The sequence below is a fragment of the Apium graveolens genome, chromosome 11, assembly GCF_009905375.1.
Source record: "Apium graveolens cultivar Ventura chromosome 11, ASM990537v1, whole genome shotgun sequence".
Taxonomy (NCBI): domain Eukaryota; kingdom Viridiplantae; phylum Streptophyta; class Magnoliopsida; order Apiales; family Apiaceae; genus Apium; species Apium graveolens.
The window spans coordinates 51241847-51250617 of NC_133657.1; the positions used below are offsets into that span (position 1 = coordinate 51241847).

At 36.7% G+C, this 8771-nt stretch overlaps 1 long non-coding RNA gene and 1 other non-coding gene across 2 annotated transcripts; both read right to left on the reverse strand.

Annotated features, from left to right (window-relative positions):
• Positions 1-308: 308 nt before the first annotated feature.
• LOC141699206 (small nucleolar RNA R71) lies at positions 309-415 on the reverse strand. The gene has a single exon (XR_012565687.1). It is a non-coding gene; the product is annotated as a small nucleolar RNA R71 (small nucleolar RNA).
• Positions 416-6550: 6135 nt separating this feature from the next.
• Positions 6551-7611, reverse strand: LOC141698637 (uncharacterized). The gene is made up of 2 exons (XR_012565188.1): positions 7430-7611; positions 6551-6926 (listed from the first exon to the last, which is right to left on the reverse strand). It is a non-coding gene; the product is annotated as an uncharacterized LOC141698637 (long non-coding RNA).
• Between the last annotated feature and the right edge of the window lie 1160 nt (positions 7612-8771).

The following is an 8771-nucleotide window of genomic DNA, read 5'->3' on the forward strand; positions in this document are numbered from 1 at the left end:
GGCCAGCTATCGCAGCTAATACCTTTGAGATCAAGGCTGGCATAATTCAGATGGTACAGAATTCAGTCCAGTTTGGGGGTTCTCCAACAGGAGACTCAAATATGCACATTAGAGATTTCATCGAGATCTGTGACACTTTCAAGTTCAACAATGTTTTTGAAGATACTATAAAGCTGAGGCTTTTCCCATTCTCTCTGAGGGACAAGGCTAAGTACTGTTTGCATTCTCTACCAGCAGGTTTTATCACTACTTGGGAAGATCTTGCTCAAAAGTTTGTTACTAAATTCTTCCCTATGGCGAAAATAGCTGCACTCAGGATTGCTCTTACTCAGTTTACGCAGAAATCGGGAGAAACTCTATGTGAAGCTTGGGAGTGCAACAAGGGGATTCTTAGGAAGTGTCCTCATCATGGCATGCCTGATTGGATGATTATCAATTGTTTTTGCAATGGTTTGGGGGCACAGTCTAGACCCATGTTTGATGCAGCATTAGGTGGAGCATTATGGGCAAAGAGCTATGAGAAATCTTATGATCTAATTGAACTGATGTCTGCTAATGAATATCAGTATCCAACTCAGAGATTGCCACAAGGTAAGGTAGCAGGAGTTCATGAACTGGATACAGCTACGGCTATCACTGCTCAACTAAAGGCGTTATCTATGAAGATCGATTTTCTGGCTAGCTATGGTGTTAATCAGATAACCAGTGTTTGTGAGATGTGTGCAGGTTCACATGCGACGGAGCAATGCGCTATATCTAGTAAATCAGCTTAGTTTGTGAGCAACTTTCAGAGATCGCAGCAACCAGTTCCAGACACTTATCATCATGACAACTGGAATCATCCTAACTTCAGCTGGAGCAACAATCAGAATGCGATGCAACAGCCAGCAGTTTGGAAACAAGCAATTCAATTCTCCTGGTTTTTAGCATCAATTTGCCCCAAGAAAACAACTCCAACTTAACAACAAACTCATGGTGCAGGTCAATCTTCGAATGAAAAATATGAATTGGAGGAGTTGAGGCTTATGTGCAAAAACCAGGCTCTTATATGCCAAAGCCAGGCTGTTTCTATCAAGATTCTGGAGAACCAGATAGGGCAAATTGCTAGCGTATTATTGAATCGACTACCAGGAACGCTTTTGAGTGATACAGAAGCCAATCCCGGCAAGAGGAAAGTTAACGAACAAGTGAACGCCATCACCTTGAGACCCGAAAAGGTCGCAAGCACCCAAATTCAGCAAGACAAAGAGTATGAAAACTTTGTCCAGAATGCAGGTGCATCTGCACCCTTGCCAATTCCAGAGAATGAGATTGTAGCTGAAAAAGTGGTGCAGAAGGATGCCGAGGTGGAATCAAGGAAGAAAACTGTGGAACACACTCCTTCTAAGGGTAATACAGGAGAGAAACAGGTCTATCATCCACCTCATTTTCCTAAGAGGCTGTAGAAGCAGAAGTTGGATAAGTAATTTGCTAAGTTTCTAGAGGTGTTGAAGAAACTTCATATCAAGATACATTTCACTGAAGCTCTTGAACAGATGCCTAGCTATGTGAAGTTTATGAAAAATATTCTCTCTCAGAAAGTGAAGCTCGATGACTTAGAGACCGTTGCTCTTACGGAGGAATGCAGTGCAGTTCTGCAACAGAAATTGCCTCTGAAGCTTAAGGATCCTGGAAGTTTCACTATTCCTTGTATTATTGGAAACTTGTCGTTCGATAAATGTTTGTATGATTTGGGAGCTACCATCAATCTGATGCCCTTGTCTATCTTCAAGAAGCTTAGTCTAGCCTGATCCGAAACCGACATACATGTCATTGCAACTAGTTGATCGTTCCATCATTTATCCGCGAGGAATAGTGGATGATGTCTTGGTTAAGGTAGACAAACTCATCTTCCCTGCTGATTTTGTAATTCTAGATTTCGAGGAAGATAAGAAGATTCCCATCATCTTGGAAAGACCATTCTTGACTACAGGCCAAACTATGATTGATGTGCAAAAAGGAGAGCTTACGATGAAGGCTCAAGATCAGAAGGTCACTTTTAGTGTGTCCAAGGCAATAAAGTTACCCATAGATAAAGAGCAGTGCTTTAAAGTAGAGTGGGTCGACTCTGTCATGAATTTGGAGCTTGAGCAATTTCCAAAGTCAGATACCTTAGAGAGAGCCTTAATAGGGGAATCAGTTATTGAAGATGAAGAAGGAGCAGAGCAACTACAGGATTTAAATGCACCTCCGTGGAAGAGGAAGTTGGATGGATTTGATTCTCTTGGGTTAGCAGAGCTGAAAATTTCTCAAGAGCGTCTCGAACCGTCGATTGAACAAGCTCCCACACTTGAGCTCAACCCACTGCCAGATCACTTGAGTTATATATACTTAGGTGCACCCCCTGACAAGGGGTTGGAATATATTTATGATAATCTAAAGGGTGACCGCCCGGTTCCTCCCGTGCTTACAGAGTGTCCCTCACGTGCACCACAGACAGTTGATAGGTTTGGTCTTGGTGATGCGCAGTATAGAAGGTTGATTCGGCGTATTGAGGCCATGCATGACATCCACCGACATTTTCTGAATATTTGACACACGCTCTCGGTACTGTTTTCCGAGACACTAGTATCGAGGTTGATTGGCCACCTGATCCTCCACCCGAAGAGGGGGATCTTCCCGCTAACTAGGTATGGCTGAAATCCTTATTATTACCTTCAATGAGGACATTTAAAGTTTTAAGTTTGGGGGTGATAATGTAAGGATTAGTTTTTGTATGTCCATATAGATTCATGTTGCATGTGTAGTTGTATTTCCTTCATTTTTTTGCATGATTGTTCATATAGGACATATTTATTTATGTTTTTATGTGAGTTCATATAGTTGCATGTGCATGTATTTAACATGATCCCTTAGGTTGAGCTATTTCTGATTGATAAGGTGATGTTAATTTGAGTGTGGTGATGACAAATAGAGGGTTGTTTAAGTCTAATGAATTGATTTGCATGCCCAAAAAAAAATCACAAGTCTTATAGGTTGCTTTCGAACTAGATCATGATCATACTTATTTATTTGTTGAGATTTAATCAATTTGGTTATATTTAGAATTTTTACTATTCTCGTAATGACGTAAAAACACTGATTTTTAAACTGGAGAAAAACTTGGATTTCATTGCTAGTTGTGAATAAGGTTAGGCGTCAAATGGCTAGTAGCCGACTAATAATTTATGAGTAGTCTAGGGTTGAATGAGATGGAACTAAACGCACTCATTCAGAAATTTGTGAAAAGGAAAAAAAAGTATGTATTTATGCATAATTGATCAAGAGTGAGCTCTATAATATTCGAGCAATTAATATCTAGGGGACTTTGTGCCTAGTGACCTAAGGCTTTGATAGTCTGAGATCCGCTAACTTAACGCTCGATACATGGATATTATTGTATAAGTCTTTTGGGACCTCATCATTGCACGATCAAATAAGCATTTTTGTTATGTGTTATGTGTTCAATAATAGCATGAATCCTTGTATAACTCTAGTAAAATGAAGGTATTATGAGTCATTATGTGTTTAACGTGTATTCTAACTTGTGATTATTTTGATGATAGATAAGTTATGATTATTGATCTAGTATCGAGAGTATTTCTGTTAAGCATTCCACACACACATGTTCTGGTTTGTAAGTTGATTTGTGAGATTTATTCGAACTCTGTTTTGAGTCATTTCATTCTTAGAGACATTGGCTTATTCATTTGGGTATGCTTATTCTGAGGGGATCGATTGCATTATCATTTAGTTGCATTCAAGTAGTTGCATTCATGCATTAGGTTTGTTTTATAGTTTTTGAGTCTATTTATGCTTGAGAACATGCATCGATTCAAGTTTGGGGGTGTGATAAGTGGATTTTATATCAACTTGGAACACTTCATTACAAGCTTAAGTTGGTGTTTTGGACTCAAGTTATTGGTATTTTTTATATATTTTGTGTTATTGCATTTCAGGAAGTAGTTGGAGTAAGAAAGAAGCTTTTCAAAGAAATATTCTGAAAAGAAATCAGAATTGGAAGCAAAAGTCCTTCTCAAGTTGTATAGAATCTCGTTAACTTCACGTGGGCAGTTGAATCACCTAATTCTGATGAGCAGAACTCAAGATACGACCATAAGAAGAATTGTCAGAAAATTTCCAGAAGGCCAGCGCGGCCGTGCCAGAATCAGCGCGCCCACGCTCCAGAAATCACTATTCCAGCGCGCCCGCGCCCTGTTTCTGCACCAGAATCCTGATTTTAGTCGAAATTGAAGATTTTGAGAGTCCTGGTCATCCCGAATCCTATATATATCAATTAAAAGACGTTTTTAATGACAATGAGAGAGAGGTGAGCAATAAGAAGACATAGAGAGCACAAGACGGCTACGGAGAAGAAGACTTTTATTTTCTTTAATATAGTTGATACTTGGATGCTTGTTTTCGATTTATCTTTGAACCCTAATACTCTTATATTGTTTATTATCATGTTTTCATTGGAACCCATGGTGACGATGAGTTTGGTTATGAACTAATCGTTATCATGGGTTCTAACGGATTTACTTGTGGATTTCTATAGTTAATTTGTTTCAATATCTTGGTGTGTGGTGATTGATTGATATCCTAGTATTGGTTGTGCTTATTCGTCTTATGTGTGTAGCTAACATATAAGATAGAGTCTTAATCTCTATTGAAGCGAAAGTTAATATAGAGGTTTAGAACTTGCCATGCTAGCATAGGTTCATGTATTTGTTATGCATGATTAGTAGGTAATTTTAACCATCTTACTTGCCCTATGTAATCACGATAGATAACTATTTCATTAAACCTTTATGTTGTCAAATTCTATAGACATATAGGGTCTCAACATAAATGGTGTCTATTCAGCTTCTATCTCTTTTGTGGATGTTTGGTAGTAGGGTATTCGTACAACAAAAGTTGGCGTATACTAGTTTCGTGTTATCTGATTATTTGTCTTCACCATTCCATGTTAAGGTTAAGAACAATGACTTTGAATGAAGTAATAATGAAGTTAGAATCCCATTTTTGTCTCGTATAATTTATTCAATCACTTTTATTCTTAGTTAATTGCATGTTAGTTTAATCTTAGTTATAAATATCTCAACTTGTTATTGTCTTAGCATTGAGCGATAGCCATACCATTGTTGCATAGGTGCATAGTCTTAAGTTAACTAAAAAGAGTCTATGTGGATACGAATCTAATTTAGATATTATACTACTTGCGAACGCATATACTTGCATGTAATTTAGCGCGTGTTTTCGTCCTCACACTTACCAGGAAAATGAGAAGTTTACACGGAACAAAAAGTGTGAAGAAATTTTTCAAGAATTGAAGAAGAGACTAATCACGACACCTGTTTTATTACTTCCAGATGATCAAGGAAATTTTGTAATTTATAGTGATGCTTACCATAAGGGATTAGGTTGTGTTTTGATGCAGCATGATAAAGTTATTGAATATGCGTCTAGACAACTGAAACCTCATGAGCAGAAGTATCCTACTCATGACTTAGAACTACCATCAATAGTATTCGCTCTGAAGATTTAGAGATATTATTTATATGGAGAAAAATGTGAGATTTATACGGACCATAAGAGTTTGAAGTACATATTCATGTAAAAGGAACTTAATATGAGACAAAAAAGGTGGTTGAAGTTGATTAAAGACTATGATTGCCGATTAACTATCACCCAGGAAAAGCAAATGTAGTGGAAGACGCATTAAGCAGAAAGGAGAGATTGAATGTGATGACAGTAACCGAGGAGTTATATAAAGAATTTCAGAAGTTGCAATTGGAGGTCAGAATTTGCAAGCCTAACACTACGTGAAAAACTGGAATAGACATCGGTTATTAGCCGATGTAAAAAAAAATCATGACCGATGTCTTCGTCGGTGTAGAGAAAGGTCCCCCCCTTTGACATCGGTTTTTAGCCGATGTAAAACATAGCTTTCCACATCAGTTTTTTTCTAAAAAATGATGTTTATTAAGACTATTAACATCACCCCCGTTTAAAAACTAATGTTAAAGATTAACATAGACATCAGTTTTTAGCCGATGTCTATACTTTACAACGGTTGTTCATTCAACCGATGTTAATACAAATTTTACACATCAATTAGTAACCGATGTAAAAAGTATATAATTTTTCTTAAGGTCAAAGACATCGGTTTTGAACCGTTGTCTAAAGTATATAATTTATGTTAAAATCAAAGACATCGGTTCAAAACCGTTGTTTATTTGATTTAACATCAGTTTGGAATTGCTTTGCCTGATGTTACTGAGTTGTATATACATCAGTTTTGGGTACAAAAGAACACAATATGCCTGTTGTTTTTTATTAGCATAGACATCGGTTTTTACATTTTCAGTGATGTGTATTATTCACATATTCAACTAGCCAAAAATTACCAAGCACAAACCAAACCAATCGCAAACCAGAACTATCAAAACTGAAATTGACTAATCACAAACCAAAACTGAAATACTAAAAGCTTTTTAGCTATATATTAAGCACTAAACAAGCACGGAAATGCAACAAAAGTTATATAATAACTTGCAAATCATCCAACAAAAGTTATAACAATCATTTAAACAAGTCAGACCGAATATCCACAATTCATGATCTGCCATAACTAGTCTAATTACGCAAGTCATTTCCAGCAAAGCGTGGTACTAGCGTGGTAGCAGACTACTTAAGCAGATTACAAGACCATCCAAATGAACGAACGACCAACTAGATGACAGTGTACTGATCAAACTAAATATTGTTCCTTGGTAACATGAAAACTAAACAAACTCTTGGATATATTGAAGAGTCTCGAATCGCACTTCATCAAGTTCCTCCCTTGTATGGCACTTTCAAGTCTTAGCTGCCCACTGTGAACGATCAAGTCCACCACTCGGGTGCTGCAGTGGACACAGAAATAATTAGGCTAAGCCAAAATTCGCAGTGAAAAACTAGTACATTTAAACAATGTAAAACACCATTTGTGGCTCCATAATCTAGTATTGTGGCTTACAAAGATGTTAAGCTCTGTCTGAACCATCATAAATTCTACGACTGTTTACCTGTATCCCCATTCATTGTCGTACCACGGAACAAGCTTCACAAAGTTATCATTTAGAGCAATTCCAGCTTTGGCATCAAAGATGCTTGACTTAAAATTTCTAAATTGTTAGTTGCAAGGAAATATGATATCTTTCTCAGCACTACTAAATTGAAAACCAGAATATGCAACAGCATCATCATAGACTCTTATTTGATCATTTATTAGTATTAAAAATATTAACTTGCAAGTAATCAACTACAATTGAACAGGCTTGCTGATATGTAGAAGCACTACTTTTTTATATGCCGAGTCACAGCGAAGACAATAAAATTGGGAAAAATAAAATGATACGAAACACACCTGCTGTCACGAACAAAGTCTGTGGAAACCACATCATCTTTGGTGTAACCCAAGATTCCCTTGAGGTTTCCCTCAGACTCCTCCCTGACAAGTACGAAACAACATTTATAAGAAACAATATATAAAATTCCTAAAAAGCATAATAGTACATAAGCTACAGCAGATGCATGCAAGGTTCTTGATCTCGTAACATGCATTAAAGACAACACAGATGTAAGCTGCAACATTCAAAATTTTACACACCTTCAAATGTGCAACAGCCTTGTCCTTGTCGGTAAACACACCAGTGGACTCCATAATATACTCTGCACCAGTGCCAGCCCAAGGGATCTCCTCTAGGTTTCTGCAATTTAATCTACTTAAAATTAGTAAGTCAATTTGCAAGCGACCAATTATATCAAATCATTCAATCAACACAGTGCAACGACAGTTATGCTGACCACACCTGCAGCCGAAAACAGCAATAGGCTTCTCACCAAAAAGAAGGGTCTTCTCATCCTTCACTTTTAGTTCTTGATGCTTCCACGCACCGTGAACACTGTCATACTTGAACATATATGCCTAGAACAAACAACAACTAACAATTAGTTCACACTTTTCGGCTCAACTAAACCAAGCAAATCAATCAGTAGTCTGACATCATATTTGAAAGTATATCTAAATCAAACAACAAATACCGATTAGTTCATACCAACTAAACCAAGCAAACCAACCAACAACATAATATCAACTAATGAAACCATTACAGACTAGTAGCATCTAGAAGAACTAAATAAGATTCTCGAAAAATAAAACAAAATACGAACTAATCAAATTTAAGATCTCACACCTTCATGTCAACAAAACAAGTAACCAACAGAAAATAATCTAAATAAATCTATGACATGCTTATTATCAAACATAACAATCACTAATAATAAATTAAAAAGAATACATACTCTAACTAACATGTAATAAACATAACACAAGCTAACAACACCAATCTACATAAACTAACTCAATCAAAACCAATTAAGCATAAACAAACACAATAATTAATAGGAATTATAATAACTACCATGTAATCAGTTGAGATAAATGGATCATTAACAACTTGCATAAAAAACTCGCATCAGCTGAAACACCTAATTAACTTCGCAAGGGGAGCAAGGCATTTAGTACAAATATATCAACAAAGCCCCATTTCACACAAGTAAAAACAACGCATACACATCAAATCACAAAGATACACAAATTCAGTAATAATCTGACTATAAGACACACACACACCAATCAAAAGTCCCAAAAAAATCAAATTTAATTGAAAATACACTTACAAATTAGGGTTCGATTTCGGTGAAAC